This window comes from Panthera leo, chromosome B1, assembly GCF_018350215.1.
Source record: "Panthera leo isolate Ple1 chromosome B1, P.leo_Ple1_pat1.1, whole genome shotgun sequence".
NCBI classification, from domain to species: Eukaryota; Metazoa; Chordata; class Mammalia; order Carnivora; family Felidae; genus Panthera; species Panthera leo.
The window spans coordinates 10788371-10809486 of NC_056682.1; positions in this window are offsets into that span (position 1 = coordinate 10788371).

Below are 21116 nucleotides of genomic sequence, written 5' to 3' on the forward strand. Positions count from 1 at the left end.
GAACACGTGTCTGCCAGGCTTGCTTCCAAAATGACTCATCTCCCCTCTCTTTTCCATCTTATTTTTTGATGTTCAGAGGGTCACTGTCCATGACACCATGGCTAAGTATCCTTAAGTAAGGATCCCTATTGTTTTCCAGTCCTTTCCGGTACTGTACATTATTTACCACGCCTGCATTTTTTCCATTAATTATTTCTGAATTCCTTATTGTGGATCTGTTTTTCCACCCTTGTATCTATTACATGTTCCTATTTGCTTTTCATTCCTCTGATTATCTGAGCATTGTTTGACTTTAGGCTTGGTACATCCCACCTCCTCTGGAAATAACATTGTAGTGAGTGTGAGACATTTATTACAGGAAAGTCATTAACATCATGGTGCCTGTCATTGGAAATGTCCTCAGTCTTCACTCAGTGAGATCCATTCGTGATTTGGATTTGGCAGTAACTAATAACTTGCTCTTCTGTATATTTTTAAGAAAATATGCTCCCTGTGAGACCCAATACCAAGCCCAGCTCCACTACTAACTCCAAATCTTTCAAGTAAATGAGATGCAAAATAACCGAATCTCCAAGCCACTTCTATATAAAACAAAGAGAAATAGTTATCATTGTGGCAAACTGCATCATTTACCTAAACAGTAAATTAAAAGTCTCTACCATAGTATAATTCAGCAATTTTTCAATCTTGTATAACATTTTCTGATGGCCAGTCAGAAGACTATTAAATGTCAGAGGAGAAATTCAGTGCTGTTTCCTTGAGAATCAAATTGAACGAAAGGTGAAAAAGTTTTGAATGTTGCACTTTTAAAAGGCTTTTTCACTTGCATGTGCATATAAAAACAGCAGAATCATTCATTTTCATGTTTTATATAAAACAGAAGATTTCAAAGGAACTTTGTGTTTTCAGGGCTGCTTCAGGCTCTCTGCCCAGACTTTCCAGGGATATGCACTTACACTGTCCACCGCTTTAAGGAGCACTTCAGAGGAAAAGTTGGAGAAGCAGTGATTTAGTTGAAAGAATAATAAACTTAGTGCTGGAAGAACTGAGAACAAATTCTAGCTTTGATATTTACCAGCTATGTCACCTAAACTCTTAAAACTTCAATTTCTCCTTCTGCAAAATGGCGGGGGGCGGGGGGGCGCATACCTAGAAGCTTCATAGGTAGATGAGAGGATTCAGCAAGTTAGTACATCTGAAATAACTTGAAAAGCTGTTAAGCACTGTTTAAATAGAAAGTTTTGTTTGGAGCAAGATTAAAACATATAAAAATCAAGGCTTATGTTGACAAAATATGCTATCTAAATATTGTATTTGCATATTGAGTTTTGCACACATCCCTTGGTAGTCCCAGAACTTCATGTTATCTTGCTGCCTTGTAGTCTCCCTCCCCCAAATTCCCTGACGGTTTTGATGTTCAGTCTTGCTTTAGCAAGTGGCATTTGTAGGTATCATGTCTTATTTAACTGACTAATAGCCCTGAGCTATTCACAAAGCAGCTGTTTTACCTTTTTTTTCCTAACACTTTCTACATATAGACATTTAGTGAAAGCTTCCTGAATAAATAAAGCAATTAGTGAATAACAGCAATTATAAAGCTTTCCGTAAGTCTGTGGTTTCAGGAATCCAGCTGAGTATGAATCTTGCCTCTACCACTTACTACCTCTGTGTTCTTAGACAAATTATTTACCTAGGACTCAAAATGCCTATCTCAAATATGGGAATTGCAGGCATGCTTTCTGAACATTAAATATGATTATGTATGTAAAGAGATAGTGTATCTTTTGGCACAAGCTATGTATTCAATAAATGGGAATTTCTATCAACAATAGCTATATAGGTAGAAAAGAAGAAACAGCATGGTATTTGTTGCATGTTCTTATCTACAAAAGCATACACAGTTTCCCCCAACATCTAGAATTTATGGGTTTATGATTTATTCTATTTTAATTCACCTCTTTAAACAGAAACTTGCTGCGAGCCTATGTCCCCCATGACCTCACTCCCACTCTTATCTCCTTCAGTAGCTCTTACTGGTCATTTAATGGTTCCAGGTCCTAATTCTTTCCCACCAGTCCTGAAACACCTTCCTTTCACCTCCACATGATTTAACACAATGCATTTTCTTTCTTTCTTTCTTTTTCTTAAAGTTTATTTATTTACTTTTAGAGAGAGAGAGAGAGAGGGGGAGAGAGCGCATGAGCACGTGAGTGGGGAAGGGGCCAATAGAGAGAGGGAGAGAGAAAATCCCAAGCAGGCTCTACACTGTCAGCACAGAGCCCTACTCGGGGCTCGTTCCCAAAAAACATGAGATCATGACCTGAGCCAAGATCAAGAGTTGGATGCTCAACCGACCGAGACACCAAGGTGCCACAGAACACAATGTGTTTTCGTGAATATCTGCTTTGTTATTAAGGATGTATATTTTTATGTTAATGGGATTCAAAAATATGTCCATAAATTATAGTTCTCACTTTTTAAATTTATTTTCATTTTAAGTAAATTGCTAGCCATGCAAGTTTTTTAGTTCAGTTCAGTTGAATAAATCTTTGTGTAAAGTGGCTGTCCACTATATGTTATTGAGTGCTTTAAAAATGCTTGCCATCACCTTATACAAATGACAAGAAAGGGGTATTTTTTTTCAAGCATAAAAAAGAACTTCCTTCATTAGATTCTTAAAGAGGTGATCCAATGAGGCAGATTATCTTCTTTCCATGATGTCTTTAAAAATGGGAGTGCCAGGGGCGCCTAGGTAGATCACTTAAGCATCTGACTCTTGATTTCAGCTCAGGTCATGATCTCAGTTTGTGGGTTTGAGCCCCACATTGGGTTCCATGCTGGTAGTGAGGAGCCTTGTTGGGATCCTCTCTCCCACCCTCTTTCTCTGCCCCTCCTGTGTTCTCCCTCTCTCTAACATCAATAAAATAAGCTTTAAAAAAAAAACAAAAAAAGAGAGAGGCTTTCAAATTACTTCAATAAACTAAATACTCTTCTGATACACTAATACTTAAATTAGCATGTCTTCCAGCCTGGGATATAGGCCCAATTTTTTAACAGTAGGAATTAGGAGGAAATTCAATATTTTCATACACAAGAGAAGATGATAGTATTTTGCACTTCCTTTTGGATTATTTTAGAGCCAAATCTCTGACTCAATTCAAATCAATGAAAAATAAAATAATTGAGCTTCTATTCTGTTTCAGGCACCAAGCTAGACACTGAAAATTGACAAGCCGTGGACTTTTTTCTGAAGCTGCTCACAGTCTATTTGAGAGGACAGCTATGTAAAACATATCACTCAACAATAAACATATGCACGAAATAATAAACAATAAAGAGAGAAAGTCTGCATAGAGAAGTGATTGATCAGCTCTGAGGGAGATCAGAAGACAGACTTCATGATAACAGCTATACTGGGTCTGAGTTTCAAAGGATTAATAGAAGTATGTCGGACCAGGCCAGAAGGAGCTTTTCCAAACAAATGGAACATGCAATTTGATAGAGTGGGAATTGCAAGAGATGAAAGGTGCAGGAGATAAGAAAGTGTCAGATTAGGAGAAGTTGCGTGGTTCAACCACAGAGATATGAGAGAAATAACACAGCAAATAAATATAAATCTCTAGAAATAAGCAGTTAGATGTAAGCGCTGTTCTGACAAGCACGTGTGGACAAACATCCTTTGCCCCTGATATAGTGCCCTATAGAGAATCCAGGCACAGGCAACACCTCTATTTACAACACCCTACACTAGCCTAAACACTTGATGCTTTGCTGATGGCATTTTTCTCAACCTCCAATATCCTAAATTTTATTTCACATTTAAGATGCTTCCACCTCTCCAAAGAGGCAAAAAAAAAAAAAAAAAAAGAGTTCTTGGAATTCCCGCCGATGTGTTTGTTCAAGGGTGGCCTGTAAAAACCTGCCGCCAGAAACGACAATCCAGAATTCACAGTTCAAAGTATCAGATGGGAAGAGCTTTCCCTAAATGTATTCTAATCAAAAGAAAGCCACCTGAACTTACTCCTGTGGTATCAGGGAGCTGATCAAGGATGATTTGATTCCCTGAAAAGGCTTTCAGAAGAGCAATGACAAAGTTGCAGCCGGCCAAGACAGAAGGGATTCTGTTAAGATCATCTTTTGCTTGTTCTGTTTCGTGAAGTATCCATCTTGGCAAAATAGTCACTGAGTATTAATTGTTACAATAAAGCAAAATTCAGTAAATGGAGACTTGTCGCTGCAAAGGGGAAAAAAAAAAAAAACAGGGACGAAATCTTCGAACACTCAGTGCTGTCAGCGTCTTTCTCAAATGCTAACGCTTTATCCTTTTCCAGGTTTGCCTCTGTCCTTCCAAATATATTGGAACTACTCTCCCGGAGCCACGTTCCTCCTACTCAGTAAAGTCAGTAGCTTTTCTATGCCTTTCAACTTGTCCTCCTTGAGGTCTTGAACACCCACCACCCTCTGTCCCAAAACTCTCCTCCCCGACTTTTTCTCCTCAATACTGCTCATTCTTGCTATCCTATTAGTCATTTACCCTTCCTGAGCGGGTGCTTTTCACTGGAGTCCTGTTCTCTTCTGGTTCCCTGAATACAATTATTTTTTTAAGCTTCTATACTTTAGCTACTTTTCTGCTGCCCTAAATCTTCCTGGCTTTTCATCTTAATCTCTCCCTTTATCGTAAGAAAAGGGAGAGATGATTTACCATATATTTTCAGCAGCCACAAAGGCATCAGAAGGGAAACGTTCGGACAGTGGTTCCTCCAAATGAATATAGTCAGAACTTAACCTCATCTTGCAACCACACAGGTTTCTCTTCTTGGGAATCTCTCTTTCTGCTAATGGGGCTTCGCCCACAGAGGCTAAAAATCTCAGAGAGCTCTTTGTTTCTCTTCATGCCATATCCTCCAACATCTAGACTACTAATGTTAATGAGTATTCTTCAAAAGCAATATTTCTTCTAAATTGTTCTTCCTGAGACTTGCTGTAGCCATTTTCCTAGTTTTGACAGTCTAAGTAACTGGATTTCTGGGACCAATCTTCTCTCTTCTTTAAACTATCCCACATGGTGCTGGTATATTGATATTTTAAACATGAACACTAACCATTTGTTCAAAATTTCAAATCTTCAGTACTTTCTACAATGTCTTCATTAGCAGCACAAGTCATATACTTTAACCCAACGACTCCCTCCACCATGACTTCCCAGGGCTGATCACAATGTATTTTACCCCCGTCATTTAGTGCCACTTACTGTTTCAGATTTAGCATCTACCCTTACCTGCTCTTGTTTTTTGCTTCCAAATCTCTGTGCTTCAAAAGCCATTTCCACATGCATATGATGTGCATCCTAAATTAAGCTTCTGTCCAAATGCCGTATCTGGAATAGAGCTGTCTGTGGTTACTCAAGTTAAAAGGCAGAATTTCTTGGGGCACCTGGGTGGCTCAGTTGGTTAAGCTCCTGACTATGGATTTCTGTTCAGGTTATGATCTCATGGCTCCTGAGTTTGAGCCCCACATAGGGCTCTGCACTGACAGTGCAGAGCCTGCTTGGGATTCTCTCTCTCTCTCTCTCTCTCTCTCTCTCTCTCTCTCTCTCCCTTTCTCTCTCTCCCTCCCTCCCTCTCTCAAAATAAATAAATAAGCATAAAAGAATAAAGCAACATTTCTTTGAGAAGTCAGAGTTCATTGTCTATAACTTTGTAATGGCACATATGTCTTTTTATCTTACAGGGAGAGTGAGTCATGCTGAAGCTAGATTACATATACTTCTTGGTAACTGTGGAGTAAAAGAAGTGAACACTAAGGTTTCTATTTTCCCATGGTTTTTGAGATATCTTTAAAGACAACATAAAATTGACATTTAATAACTGGTTTCTAGAGCCTTATTGAATCCCTATCTTTAAGAAATTTGGGGAAAAGAGATTAGGCATTAATTTCTTTTTGATGCATTGAGTATCTGATATCTTTTTTTTTAAGCGTCTCTTTTCTCTTGATGATGGATTAATTCATGTTCTTAGGTCAGGATAGCGTCAATGACAGAATCAAGGCTTTCTGTCATATTTAAATTTTTCCTTTACTTATCCATGTATGTTGTCCTTCTACTTTTCAGTTTACATGGATAGAAAAGAAGGAGTAAGATAAAGAAATACAAATCTAAATCTAAGCATATGAATGGAATAATACTAAAAGTTTTCCAAAACTCTTACTCAGTAAACCATCACTTTAGCTACATGGGTTAAGAAGGTTTACACACATTTTTTGCAGCCTAGAAAACTCATGATATTAATGGCTACTCCTTCAACTCAAATGGTCTGACTCTCAAATAAGGCTTATCCCTAAACCATTCCCTCTGTGGTGAGCTACAATTTCCTTCATTCCTTCCTTAATTACTATAAACTACGACTTTTTAAGTTATATCTGATCTTAAATTACCTCTCAATTTTCTAAGATTTCATGCAAAAAATTGTCAGTCATCTTTCTGTGTGGTGGTGACACAGTTACAGGGATGCATTTTCTAACCACATGCTCACATGCCTGTCACAGGAACTGAAAGGAATCTTAAAAAAATAAATATGCAAGAATTATAAGAGAACTTCCAAGAGTCCCTACATCACTCTTCAGTTTCCCCCTGGCTGAAGAGCCAATGTAATGAGAATTCTGTGATTTCTATACACAATCAAATAACTGTAAGCCTGTGTCTGTAAGAGATTAGGCATTATGGAAAACAGAAGAACTTCCTATAAAATTCAATTTAACAGTAATCTGAATGCATGGATTAAATAGACAATGTATTAAACTTTCAATTGCATCTTGATATTATATATATATATATATATATATATATATATATATATAATATGTCATATAGGCAAAAAAATCATAAAGATATACAAGTATATAATCATATATACCATTATATAAATTTAATTTTTTGAGGGGTGTATAGTCTGAGATTATATTTATTATAATATTTGAAAGTTCATTTTAATTTATCAGTATATATTTTTATAAGGTAACAGAATTCATTGACAAAACCTCATGAGTGGATAAGCCCCAATTTCACCTTGTGATTTAAACAAAATAGCCATTTCAGGTAGACAACAGTTTTCTTCAGCAAAAATATTCAATAAGGCAATTTACATATTTTGCATTATTTACACGTTAACTCCCACAGATTTAGGAGTGAACTCTAAGTAGACAGCACATTTTTGTATAAAATAATGGCTTGAGGGAATGAGATACACTTGTCTGTTCTTTATACCATATTTTAATAAGAACGGCAAAGATACTTCTTAGCAGCCAAAATCCTATATGCAGCAACCCTAAGGTGCAAGAGTGGATTTCTCTATTCTGTTTTTAAATGAAGCAATTTCTGCTGATTCTTGTTAGATAATAATTTTACTATCATCCATGTACCAAAAATATTTTTTAATCACCACAAAGATGGCTTCAAAACATCTTTTTTCAGCTTTATTGAGGTATAATTGACCAATAAAATTGTAAGGTATTCACATTTAGAGAACAGAAGAGAAGATGACACCATGTTTTCTTTTTTAGCAAAGGCAGTCAATGACATGGATAAATGGCAGGCATAAATTTGCATCAGCTTGTGTCTATCCACACACTTCAGTTCTTCAGGCAGTTAAGATCATAGGTGGTAGGTCCAGTGAATTATGCAGTTTCTTGATCTCTTGAGTAACAGTGGAAGTTTTCTCTGACCTCCACTCTCCATTTCCTTCCAAAGATTCTATAGGCATCCAAGCCCTCATGTTAAATTTCTTCCCATTTGAAGTCCTTGAATGGCTGCTGTTTTCCTAACCAAACACTGGCTGATTCAGTTAGTTACTAATTTGGTCAATGTCTATATTTATCTTCTGGTCAGGGTCATTTAATTTCCAAATATACTTACTCACAGTCTATTAATAGTTTCTTATATTTCCATACCAGAAAAGATAATTCAGTTCCATAGACAGAAAAACTGATATACAACCTAAGCTAGTTCTCAGTTCATCTCATCCTTTGGTTCCAAGGATTATGGTTATGGGTACATAAATTTTAACCCAACTTTCACATGATCATTCTGGGTTGTACCGTTCATTTTATTAATTAAGATAACTGGTACATAGGAGAATAATAAGATCTCAACCCAATGTTAGAATTGTTCAGGATTTCCCCCACTGTGAGAGGTAGAGCCAACATGGCACTCACAATCCCATGAAGCAAAACCAGGATTTTTTTTTTTCAAAATCTTCTGTGAGTATATTCCAGAGATCTTGAATTAGCTAGAAAATAAACTCAGTGTAGATGGGTGGTATACATCCAAACAGTGCTGATAAGTACAGCAGTCCCAAATAAAATACAAATAATGAAAGTATGAAATCAAATAAGTCACTGATTAACCTCCTTCTGAAAAACCACCTCTTGGAGAGAAACAAGGGCATGTTTAGTTTTCCCTCAGACGTCTGGATGAAAAAAGTAAGTTGTGTTCCCAAATTCCAGGTCCAGTGCGTGCAAGAGAAGTGGTCATGCAGTCTTTGGACAATAATAGGCATCATCTGAAGAAAGGAACAGGGGGGAGAAGAAGGAATTAAAGGAAGAAAAAAAACTAAAAAAGAATTAAAATAAGAAGAGTAGAAAGGGGATAGTAAGAAATAAGGAAAGAATGAAGGAAATACAGAAAAATATATTCTTATTTATTTTAACAGTGGTTACAGAACAGTTAGATGCAGCTACTATGATAAAACACTCAGGTGTTCACCATGACATCAACTTCTCCTTTAGGGCTCTTCAATTTTTTTGTTTTTTTAAAGTTTATTTATTTTTTGAGAGAGAGGGAGAGAGAATGTGAGCAGTGGAGGAGCAGAGACAGGGAGATACAGAATCTGAAGCAGGCTACAGGCTCTGAACTGTCAGCACAGAGCCCGATGTGGGACTCCAACCTAAGAACAGCGAGATCAGACCTGAGCTGAAGTTGGATGCTTTAACTGACTGAGCCACCCAGGTGCCCCAAGGGCTCTTCCATTTTGAAATGCATTGTATTTGAAACCTGCTCTAAACAAGAAAGGAACTATAGCTCCTTCTCTGAAAAGGAAAATAGGTACAGAGCCTTTTAAGCAGAACTAGAAGTTTCTTTTCATTTGTCCATCTGTATGTAAGGTCCTAATAAAAAATTAAGAATGTTTTATTTGCAACCAAAGGGAAATTTGACATCTCATGTAAATATGAGTTTTGGACAAAAATCTAAAGTCTTGTGCTTCTATCAAAAGAATGTAGAAAATAAGTAGCAAATACAATCACTGACACTGACAAAGGTATACAGATCTTTTTTTAACAGGTGAAACAATGAGTAGCAATTATAGACCAATGAACTTCTCTTAAGTAGTAATGTTGTTCATATTTTGAGGTGTAAATGACATAAAAGGGTAAGATATTTAAAGTGCACAACATGATAATTTGCTATGTATATTCATTTTATATGTATATGAAAGGATTCCTGCACCAAGTTAACACATCCATAACCTCACATATTTACCTATTTAGCTTTTTGCTTTTTTTTTTTTTTTTTTTTTTTTTTGGTGAGAACATTTAACTTCCCTTCTTTTAGCAATTTTATTATACAATATAATGTTATGAACCGTAGTCACAGTGTTTTAAATTAGCTCCTAAGACCTGATTCATTTTATAACTGAAAGTTTTTACCCTTTTATTAATAGCTCCCTGTTTTCCCAACCCACCTTTTCTACTTTTTGTTTCTATGAGAAAACATAGAACTCTTTTTTTTTTAATATTTCTCATCTAAGTAATACCATGCAATATTTACAATATTTATCTATATTTAAATCTATTCCTGTATGGCGAATTTCACTTAACATAATGCCCTCCAGGTTAATCCATGTTGTCACAAATATATATATATATATATATATATATATATATATATATATATATACATCTCTATAGAGAGAGATATATATATATATACATACAAATACATATAGATACAAATACATCTATATATATACATATATATAGATAGATGGATAGATAGATACATACATACATACATTTATTTAATACATACATTTATTTATTTATTGTATAATATATATTTATTTATATATAAGATATAATTACATGTTATTTGTTTATATTTATATGTAAGATATATATCTATATATATATATCATCTTATATTTTCTTTAATAACATATCCATTGACAGACACTTAGGTGTTTCAATACCTTGGCTTTTGTGAATAATGCTGCTATGAATATGGGAATACAGATATGTATTCAAAATAATGGTTTTATTTCCTTTTGGTATATATGCAGAAGTGAAATTTCTGGATCCTATGGTGGTTATATTTTTCATTTTTTAAGGAAACTACGTATAGTTTTCCATAGTGGCTGTACCAGCTTATATTTTCCTTGGAAAAAATGTCTGCTTGGGTGTTTGCCCATTATTTCTTTTTCTTATTTCTTCCTTTTCTTATTTTCCTTTTGCTTTCTTTCTTTCTTTTTTCTTTGTTTCTTTTTTTTTTTAGCTATTAAGTTGTATGAGTTTCTTGTATATTTGGATATTAACCTCTTCTTGGATATGTGGATTGCAAATATTTTCCCATTCTATAGGTTGCTTGTTCATTTTTTGATTCTCTCCTTTGCTTAGTAGAAGTATTATAGTTTGATGTGGTCCCCATTTATTTAATTTGATTCTGTTGCCTTCATTTTGGTTTCAAATCCAAAAATCTTTGAGAAGACTGATTTCAAGGAACTCACCTATGTTTTCTTTTAGGAGTTTTATGATTTCAGGTCTTACACTCAAGTCTTTAATCTATTTTGAGTTGATTCTTATGTGTGGTGGAGGATAGGAGCCCAGTTTTTGTTTTGTTTTGTTTTTTGTTTGTTTGTTTTTGCATGGTGATGTCCAGTTTTCCCAACAGCATTTATTGAAGAAATTGTCTTTTTCCTCTTGTGTATTCTTTTTTTTTTTAATTTTGTCTAATATTTATTTATTTTTGAGACAGAGAGAAACAGACCATGAACAGGGGAGGGGCAAAGAGAGACAGAGACACAGAATCTGAAGCAGGCTCCAGGCTCTGAGCTGTCAGCACAGAGCCCTATGCAGGCAGGGCTCAAAGTCACGGACTGCGAGATCATGACCTGAGCCAAAGTTGGACACTTAACCGACTGAGCCACCCAGGTGCCCCTGCTTTTGTATATTCTTGATTCCTTTGCCATAAATAAAAAGACTGCACATGAGTGGGTTTATTTTGGGGCTCTCAATTCTATTCCATTGAGTAAATATCTGGTTTTGTGGCAATATTCTGTTCTACTATAGTTTTGTAATATAGCTTTTTTTAATGTGTATTTATTTTTGAGAGAGAGAGAGAAACAGAGCGTGAACAGGGGATGGGCCCAGAGAAAGAAAGAGGGAGACCCAGAATGTGAAAGCAGTCTCCAGGTTCTGAGCTTTCAGCACAGAGCCTGACATGGGGCTCGAACTCACGAACAGCAAGATCATGACCTGAGCCGAAATCTGATGCATAACCGACTCAGCCACCCACACACCCTGTAATATAGTTTTAAATCAGGTAGTGTGATACCTTCATCTGTGTTCTTCCTTCTCAAGATTGCTTTAGCTATTTGTTTTTGGTTTTTTTTTTTTTTTTTTTGTGGTTCCATACAAATTTTAGTATTGTTCGTTCTACTTCTGGGAAAAGTACTATTGGAATTTTGGTAGGGATTGCAGTGAACCTGCAGACATCTTTGTATAGTATTTTAACAATAGACATTTTAACATTAATTATTTCCCTCCATGAACATGGAATATCTTTTCATTTTTTGTATCTTCAATTTCTTTCATCAGTGTCTTATAATTTTCAGTGTATAGATCTTTCATTTCTTTGGTTAAATTTATTCCTAGGTATTTTATTATTTTTGATGTTATTGTAAGTGGAATTGTTTTCTTAATTTCTCTTTTTGATGGCTAATAGGTGTATAGAAACATAACTTATTTTTTGAATATTGACTTTGTATCCTGGATTTTTACTAGGTTATTAATTCTGAGAGTTTTTTGGTGGAATATTTAGGCTTTCCTATATATAATGCTATGTCATCTACAAATGGAGATAATTTTATTTCTTCTCTTCTAATTTGGATGCTTTTATTTCTTTTTCTTGCCTAATTGCTCAGGCTAAAACCTCCACTACTATGTTGAATAAAATTGGTGAGAGTGGAAATCCCTGTCTTGTTTCTAATCTTAGAATAAAAGATGTCAGCATTTCACCATTGAGTATAATGTGAGCTATGGGCTTGTCATATATGATTTTTAATACACGGAGGTACATTTCCTCTATAACCACTTGTTGAAAGATTTTATCATCAAAGGATGTTGAATTTTGTCAATTATTTTTTCCATACAATTGAGATAACTATATGATTTTTATCCTTCACTTTATTAATGTGGTGTGCCATATTGGTTGACCTGTGCATACTAAATCATCTTTGCATTCCTGGAATAAATCTTACTTGACCATGGTGTATGATCCTTTTAATGTGTTGTTGAATGTTGTTTGCTAATATATTGTTGAAGATATTTGCATTTATGTTCATCAGGGGTATTGGTCTGTAATTTTTTCCTTATATTATCTTTGTCTGGGTTTGTTGTCATGGTAATACTGGCCTTCATATAATTAATTGGAACATATTTTCTCCTCTTATTTTTTAGAAAAATTTGAAAATGATTGGTATAGTTGTTATTTAAATGTTTGGTAGAATTCACCAGCAAAGCCATCTGGTCCTTGACTTTTGTTGATTGAGAGATTTTTGATTACTGATTTAATCTCTTTACTAGTGATTTATCTGCTCAAATTTTCTATTTCTTCATGATGCAGTCTTGGCATATTGTATGATTCCATGAATGTATACCTTTCTAGTAGATTTTCCAATTTATTGGTATATAATTATTCTTAGTGGTCTCATGATTCTATGTATTTCTGTGATGTCTGTTGTAATGACTCCTTCTTCATTTGGAATTTTATTATTTGAGCCTTCTCATATTTCTTGTTGAATGTAGCTAAAATTTGTCTATTTTGTTTATCTTTTCAAAAGATAACTCTTCGGTTCATTGATCTTTTCAATTGTCTTCTTAGTCTCCATTTCATTTATCTACTTTGATCTTTTTTAGCTCCTTTCTTCTACTAACTTTGGGCTTAATTTGTTCTTAATTTTCTAGCACCCTGAAGTACAAAATTTATTTTTTTGAGGTGATTGTTTCTTAATGTAGGCATTTATTATTGTAAACTTCCATCTTAGAACAGCTTTTGCTGTGTCTCATAAGTTTTGGTATACTATATTTAAATTTTTATTTGTCTCAAGATATGTGATTTCTTTTTTGACTTGTTTGACCCATTGTTTGCAGAGGAGCATGTTTTTTAATTTCTGCATATTTGAGGATTTTCCTGATTTCTCCTTGGAATTAATTTCTCGAGTCATACAATTTATAATTTCACTTGATGACAAAATAAAATGATCTGATGAAAGGTCAACAAATTTGTTGAAGTCTTAATTACAAAATAGTAACCTTGAAATGAAATCCATAATAGTTCAGTGAATCTTTTTTTCTTAATGTTTATTTTGAGAGAAAGAGGGCATGTGCGTGGGTGCACCAACCTGGGAGGAGCAAGGAGAGAGAGAAAGAAAGAATCTCAAGCAGGCTCCCATCTGTCAGTGCATTGCCCCCCCCCCCGGGGCTAGGTCTCATGAACCCTAAGATCGTGACCTGAGCTGAAGAGTCTGATACTTAACCAACTGAGCCACCCAGATACCCCACATCTTCTTTTAATAATGTAGAGCTCTTTGAACGCTCTGAGTTTGGATTAAACTATTAAAAAGGAAAGATAGGGGCACCTGGGTGGCTTGGTTGCTTGAGTCTCCAATTCTTGATTTCGGCTTCTGTCATGATCTTCTAGTCATGAGATCAAGCCCTGAGTCAGCCTCTGTGCTGGGCTTGGAGTTTGTTTAAGATTCTCTCTCATAACATGGTTTGTGAGTTCAAGCCCTACATCAGTCTCTGTGCTGAGTGCAGAGCCTCTTTGGGATTCTCATTCTCCCTCCCTATCTGTCCCTTCCTCACTCTCACAAGCACATATGTGCTCTCTCTCAAAAATAAATCAATAAACTTAAAACAAAGATTTTCTCTCTCTCCGTCTCCCTCTCCCTTGCTCATGCACTCTCTCTCTTGCTCTCTCAAAAAAAAAAAAAAAAAAAAGAGAGAGAGCGAGGAGAGAGAGAGAGGTACCTGGGTGGCTCAGTCGGTTAAGCATCTGACTTTGGCTCAGATCATGATCTCGTGATTCATGAGTTTAAGTCCTACATCAGGCTCTGTGCTGACAGTTCAGAACCCAGAGCCTGTTTCAGATTCTGTGTCTCCCTTTCCCTCTGCCCCAACCCCGCCCACACTCTATCTCTCTCTCTGTCTCTCTCTCAAAAATAAACACTAAAAAAAATTAAAATTCAAAGCAAAAATGAAAGGTAACTACTTTCTAAATATAGTAACATTATCATAGTATGTTTGTCTTCTAAATAATATTTTAATTCTGGCACATTTTCAAAATTACATATTTTAAGAATATAATCTTTTTACTAAAATGTGTTTACATTTAGAGGAATTTGTTTCCACTCCATGACCAAAATTGCCAGTAAAATCTTTTGTATTAAATGAGGCAACTCTCACAATTTGGTAAATTGAGTAACTCTCCTTGCTGAACCCACATTATCCTCAACTTCAGGTGTATAATCATGTAGGTTTACAAAGCTTTACTCTTTTGGCTTACCGAAATAGGTTTTCTCTATCCTTCTTGAGAAGAGATAGACACCAAATCAGTCAGATAGGTGAATATGTGGACTTCTGTGTATGTGTGTTTGTGTGTGTGTGAAGTAAGTGGTTTTACATTTTTAAAATGAGGTAAAGTTCTCTTGGCCTCTTGTCATTATCAGAGATGTATTTGCTCTGTGGAGCAGATTATACATACACATAACACACAATTCTGTTAACCAAATGGTATCCATGTTTGGGAATCATTTATGATAGAGATACAGAACAATAGAAGTGTTGTGTTTTGTGTGCTTCCTTGTTTTATTGTTTTTAAATTATATATATATGTATATATGTGTGTATATGCATATATATGTATATATGTATATATATGTATAATATGCACTATGTAAAGATGTAAAGTATTATTCTGTTATACATTTGATTCTTAAAAAGGTTTTCTTTTGCCTACAGAAATGACTTATGTACTGCAGTAGATAAATCAAATTAGGACAATATTGTCTTTTCCTAAAGTTTTAAAGTTTGCCTCCTTAATTTTGTTTTTAATTTTTTGAGTTTACTTTCCTATTTCTGAATCAAAATTACTCTCTGAAATATACATCAATGATATCTTACTTAAAATCCTTAGGTGTTTGGTAACTGAGACACTTAGCTCTTATCACAAACTATACCAAAAAAAAAAAAGGTGTTTAATTGCCAATTGCAAAATTTCAGAGTGGTATTGCTCTTCGCCATTACATATGTAAAGGTAATTACTATGTTGGAATATAATGAAACCCTCATTATGCCTACAATCAACTACCAAAAAAAAAAACCATCCTGCAGGATGATGCAGGTGTCTCCTTTGCACTATAGAAATACATTTAAAGTTTTACATCTCTTCATCTATTTAAAAAGACCAAATTCATGTCTCCGGTTTTGACCACCATTCAGAGCAAATCCAAGTGTTATTTATCCTAAAAATCTTTCTCTTTCTCCCTCTCCCTTTTCCCACCCTTTCTCTCATCATTGGGGATGGGCAGTTGGACAAAACTCCTGTTTAGCCACAAAAGCACTACCAACGATTAAAGCAAAACCTACATTATTATAAAGTGACTTCAGAATTCTTGAACCTGAGATCAAGTGTCTTCCAACTCTGTGAGAGATATGAGACTCTCCTTTTAAGTTGTATTTATCGTACGGTTTTAAAAGCTGAATTGTCAAGTTGGAAGATGGTCTTCTCTGATCCTTGATCTTTATCTGCCAACTCTCAAAATTTGGGGTGTGTTTTGCTTAAGGTTTGTAGAAAAACAGCTGTGTCTGGGAAAATAGAATTTATTACCAATATAAGATAATGATGGTAGGTAAGTAATTAGGAAGTATTCCAAGAATTTCCACCAAAATACTATTTCTTCTCTTTAACAACTGAACATTCACGTGTCACTTTCAAATCATGAATCTTCTGATATGCTCTAAGTTTGTATTACATTTGGACCTATATATTTTTCACTAAAAAATTAATTAACGGGGAGCCTGGGTGGCTCGGTCTGTTAAGCGTCCGACTTCGGCTCAGGTCACGATCTCGCGGTCTGTGAGTTCAAGCCCCGCGTCAGGCTCTGGGCTGACGGCTCAGAGCCTGGAGCCTGTTTCGGATTCTGTGTCTCCTTCTCTCTCTGCTCCTCCCCTGTTCATGCTCTGTCTCTCTCTGTCTCAAAAATAAATAAACGTTAAAAAAAATTAAAAAAAAATTAATTAACAAAACACTCCTCAGAAGAAAAAAAAGTTTTTTTTTTTTTAATTTTATACAGTGTTAAGAATGCATTTTGCTCTTACAGCTTCTTTGCTGTACAATTTTTTATGCTTTTGAACTCATGGACAATACGTTCATACATCTTGCAGCACCAACAACTGTCAAACGTGTCCTCCAACAGAATGAAGAATGTCCTTGGCTAGTTTATAGAAGATTGCTGTATTTCTACGTTCTTTGATGCCATAGGAGTCTGCCTGGAAGTGGACAACTGCATCGTAGGTAATTCGGTTGTGAATCCCTTTTTCTTATTTCAGTGAATCAATGACTGTCTCATATATATTGTATAAAACATATTTTAGAAACTTTTATACTGACCTACAAAATTAAATTCCTGTGCTGTTCTCGAGTCCCTGGGGAAAATGGAGACTGTGTGCCAAACAAATCCTGTTTGCTTTCAGAAGTGTCAAATGTACATCTGTCTGGCTATATACACACCTTCGTTTTATTCCGAGTTCCTTAACAGTGACAGCAAACACACACTGATGGGAGCTCTAGCACATTACTCTTGAAACTGCAAGAAAATTTGGTAAGGGACTTTATTTTGTTTTATACTTTAAGGAAGAGAAATAATTAAATTTACTACTATTTAAAGTAAAAATATACAACTCTGGCGTGATTGCACATCTGTTAGCTGTAAGGGAAACAATAAATGTGCTGTTATTCTGGCCTTTAAATTGTTGCTATAAACCTCTAAATATATCGAGCAAGTTTACTTATCCAAGCTAGTTTAATTATATTGGCTTATTAAATAGGAAATGACAGAGGAGCAGAGTGACTTTTTAAAAACTATGATGTCTGATTTATTTTCATCCACATGTGGACACTAGCCAAAACTTAGAAAACGCACTTATTAACTAATTACTTGCTACCATATGTTAATGGGATATATTGGTGTTCTCCTGTCATAATTACTCCTGTGTATTATGGTTTTAATTTTGTTTTTCTGAATGTGTTTATTTTTAATTTTTTTAGCCTAAACAAAATAAAAATATATATTCCGGGATTGTTGTACTCACTTAATGAATTAAAATTCTTTTTTCCTGCATGGGAGGGAATCCACAGAACCATTAAAGAGCTTGCTCCAGGGAACCCAGGACAAGTCTGGGAACCCAAGACAAGAATAACTTAGCCCAGTGGTTCAAGTTATTCTTTGTCCCAGTTAGCTCCCTGTGTAAAATGATTACTCATAAGTGCTTTCTAGAATTGGAGAAAGAAAATAGACAGTTGTAAACATTATCAATTTCTGCTGCAATTTTTCACCCCTAAAACCCCGGAGTGAATCGTTATAATAAACATATTCACGTTTACCTGTTTGTTACTTGTTACTGTGTTTACTCCATAACTCCCTTGAATCCCCAATATGTCTCTTTTCTAGAGTCCATGACTCTAATAGAAATAGGATCCTCTTTTCTTCTCTTCCTGTCACTCTCTACACATTTTCTTATTCCTTTTCTTTTTTTCTTTTTGTTTAGTCTCAGATTAAAGAAAATTTATATGTAGGGGCGCCTGGGTGACTAAGTCAGTTAAGCGTCTGACTCCTGACTTAGGCTCAGTCATCATCTTACAGTTTGTGAGATCAAGACACAGGCTCTTGTGCTGACAGCATGGATCCTGCTTGGGATTCTGTTTTTCCACACCCCTACCCTTCCCCCCACTCATGCTCTCTTTCTCTCTCCCTCTCAAAATAGATAAACATTATCTCTGTCTCTCTATCTATCTATATTGATTTATCACAAACTATGTACATGATAGGGTGCCATGATCAGATTTGAATTATCTGTGTCTGATGTTTTTGCTTTGATATATTTTCAGGGGGCTCTCAGTTTCCCTATAGGAATCTCTTTATTTAAGGAAAATAGTAAAATAGAATAGCAATGATAGCTGCCTTATTTATGTGCCAGCTACTGCTTTCACAACTTGTATCAATTTTGTGTGAGATCCAGATTAGCCCATGTGCTTATGAGCCTCTGCCTTTTATAATCCTTCCCCATCGACGTATTTTCTCCCTGTATTCCTACTGTTTTGAATAGTATTTTGTACCCAAATGTTGCAAGTATTTTATGCTTACCAATCCCTCTCTTCAGTAAGTTAATTGGAAATCAACATATAAAACATAATGCTAGAAATCATACCTGTGTGCAAAACTGGATTTGATATTTTCAAGTGACAGCTGTCAATAAAATAAATCCCAAATTATTTTGTAAAAGTTTATGTATTTATTGAGCCCATTGGGCAATTATTTGTCAGGCATTGGGGATAGAGCAATTAACAAAACCAAGCAAAATCCCCTCCTTCATGAAACTTGTATTTCGACAGGGTGCAGAGGAAGACAAGGTATAAGACAAATAACTAAAATATATATGTATTGGAAAAGCACCCAAAAGAAAATAATGAAGTGAAGCAGGACAGAGTCGAGGATGGAGGGTTTTAGATAGATTGATAAGTAAAGCCTCACTGTGAAGGTGATACTCAAATATGGATCTAACAGAGGTGAATGAACAGGCTGTGTGGACCTTTGAGAAAGAGAACTCCAGGCAGAGGGCATAGAAAGTTTGACGGCTCCAAACATGAGTGTGTTTTATGTGTTCCAAAGTCCTTAAGGAGGGTGGTGTAGCCAGAGTTGAGAGTAAGGAAAAGAGCATGGGAAGGAAGGTCACACATGACCAGAGGCCAGCCTATGCACGGCCTTTTAAACGGTGTTCAAAGCTTTGGCTTTCCATCTGAGCAAAAATGGGAATTCATTTGAATGTTTTCAGCTGATGAGTGACATGATGTGATTTTTTTTTGGAATAAAAATTATAGGAGAGCATAGCTGTTAAGAGAATGGATTCTGGTACCAGAGACCCCAGTTACTACTGGTATTTACCAGCTATGGGGTCTTCATACTTGCCTTACTATGGCTCATCTTTCTCATGGGTAAACCAGGGGTGATAGCTGTATCAGCTCCACGAAAGTATTGTAAGTATTAAATTATTTAGTGGTTATAAACTGCATAGTAAGGAGTACTCAGGGAGGGTTAAAAAGATAAAGAGACTCTATGTTTGCTGTTTTAAAACATGGGCTGTGTAGGGGCGCCTGGGTGGCTCAGTCGGTTGAGCGTCCGACTTCAGCTCAGGTCAGGATCTCACGGTCTGTGAGTTCGGGCCCCGTGTCGGGCTCTGGGCCGACGGCTCAGAGCCTGGAGCCTGCTTCGGATTCTGTGTCTCCCTCTCTCTCTGCCCCTCCCCCGTTCATGGTCTGTCTCTCTCTGTCTCAACAATAAATAAATGTTAAAAAAAAAACAAAACATGGGCTGTGTAGGTAAAACGACAAAGCAAAGACACCTTTTAGGAAACTATTAAAATAATCTATTTTAGAAAAATCATGTTGGCCTGACTTAGGGCAGCAGAACTATTAAGTGGTGAAAAGAAATGGTTAGTTTCTGCCGATATTTTAATGGTAGAGCCCATAGCATTTGTTTAGTTTAGGGTCACCTGGGTGGCCCAGTCGGTTAAGCGTCCAACTTCGGCTTAGGTCATGGTGTCACAGTCCATGAGTTTGAGCCCCATGTCGGACTCTGTGTTAGCAGCTCAGGGCCTGGAACCTTCTTCAGCTTCTGTGTGTCTCTCTCTGTCTTGCCCCACCCCACTCTCCTCCCCCCTCTCAAAAATAGATAAGCATTAAAAACAATAGTTTGTTTAGCTTAGACTGAAGTGTGAAAGTTAAAGAGCAAAAGTTGAATGAAGGTGTTAGGCCAAGTCATTGGAGAAAGGCCATGTGTTAAAACAGAGAAGGTGCTGAGGAAGAAAGGCAGGGCGGGTTTGGTACTAAGACAGTGTTTTTACTTTGGACAATAAGTTTATTTGAATTTATTTACAAGTTTTGTTTTGTTTTTGATTTTGGTTTTGTTTTGGTAACATCTTAAGTTTAAGATTGCTGTTAGATATTCAAGTAGAGATTTCAAATATTGGGGGAAAATATAAGTCTGGAATTCAGGGAAGAGTTTTAGAGCCAAAGATGTATAGATTTGTGACTTGTTAGTTTGTTAAAGCTAAGAGAACTGATGGGGTGGCAGAGGAAGTGCTGGGAGAGAAGCAGCCCAGGGACTGAATTCTGGGGCACTTATGGCACCCAGATGTCGGGGAGATAATGAGGATGCATAAAGGGGGCAACAATGGCTGTCACCTTTGACATGCGCCATTTCTGTATAGATATCAGGGCGAATTCCTGAAAGTAGTGAGTTCTATAGCAAGTGTCAAGAAAGAAGTTAGAAATAACTCATACATGGAACTCTTTTGAATAATATTCATGGAAAGACAAAAAGAAAAGGAATATTAGCTGAAGGAGGAAGGGGATTAAATAATATTTTATTCACACAAAAAAGAGTATCATGACTTCATGCTCTCAGCAAACATCCTTGGAGATTATTTTCTAATTGACGATGATGCAGGGGGAAATGGAATAATTTCTGGAGCAAAGTAGTTCAGGAGGTAAGAGTTATGAAGTTTGTTTA